Source organism: Aptenodytes forsteri, unplaced genomic scaffold, assembly GCF_000699145.1.
Source record: "Aptenodytes forsteri isolate BGI_AS27 unplaced genomic scaffold, ASM69914v1 Scaffold193, whole genome shotgun sequence".
NCBI classification, from domain to species: Eukaryota; Metazoa; Chordata; class Aves; order Sphenisciformes; family Spheniscidae; genus Aptenodytes; species Aptenodytes forsteri.
In genome coordinates, this window is record NW_008795405.1 from 1,144,843 (window position 1) to 1,145,727 (window position 885).

The window sequence follows — 885 nt, forward strand, 5'->3', positions numbered from 1 at the left end:
CAATTCCTGCAAGTTGCTATAATGTGATATTTCAGTCTTTCTTCTTGCTGACATTATGCAGACCATCCAGGTAAACATTTTTCAAAGGGGTAAAGGTAAAGAAGTATCCCAGAAGCCTAAAATGGTGTGTGTACAAGTTTCTCCAAGAATAGTATGTGAAACAGCATATGGAAAACACAGGAGACAGAGCCCTTACTTTGGACATCTTGTAGGGCAAACTACTGCAGTATCAAAGCACTGTCATTGTACCACCCTAGGAAAGAAATAGTGTGGCAAATATATAAAGAACAATTTAAGCTTGTTTGTTCTACTAGCTAAAACGATTGCTTCCCTCACATATTTCAAAACCAAATTACATAGGTTGCAGCAAGGACAGCAGTTTCCCATGCACAAATCCTGAAGTTGGACAGAATCCCTGTTTAGTATTATCGTTGTATGTTACGAGTCACAGGAAGCTCAGGCTCACAGGTCCAGGATAGCTGCTGTTTGTGAAGTTCAAAACAGAAACTAGGTCTTCCCACCCTCAGCCCCGAGCTTGCCCTGCTAGAATAGTGTGTTCCTAGATGGGTACTGGAAGAGGGGTTTCAGTCATGAACACTGTCTGACTCAAGTAGGATACTTTGGACACTTGCAGTTTTACCGAGCACCACTTGCTTTCTCAACCAAGGATTTTCATAGAACCGTAGAATCATTTAGGTTTGTCCTGGTTTCAGCTGGGATAGAGTTAATTTTCTTCCTAGTAGCTGGTACAGTGCTGTGTTTTGGGTTTAGTATGAGAACAATGTTGGTAACACACGGATGTTTTAGTTGTTGCTAAGTAGTGCTTACACTAGTCAAGGACTTTTCAGCTTCTCATGCCCTGCCAGCGAGAAGCTGGGATGGGCC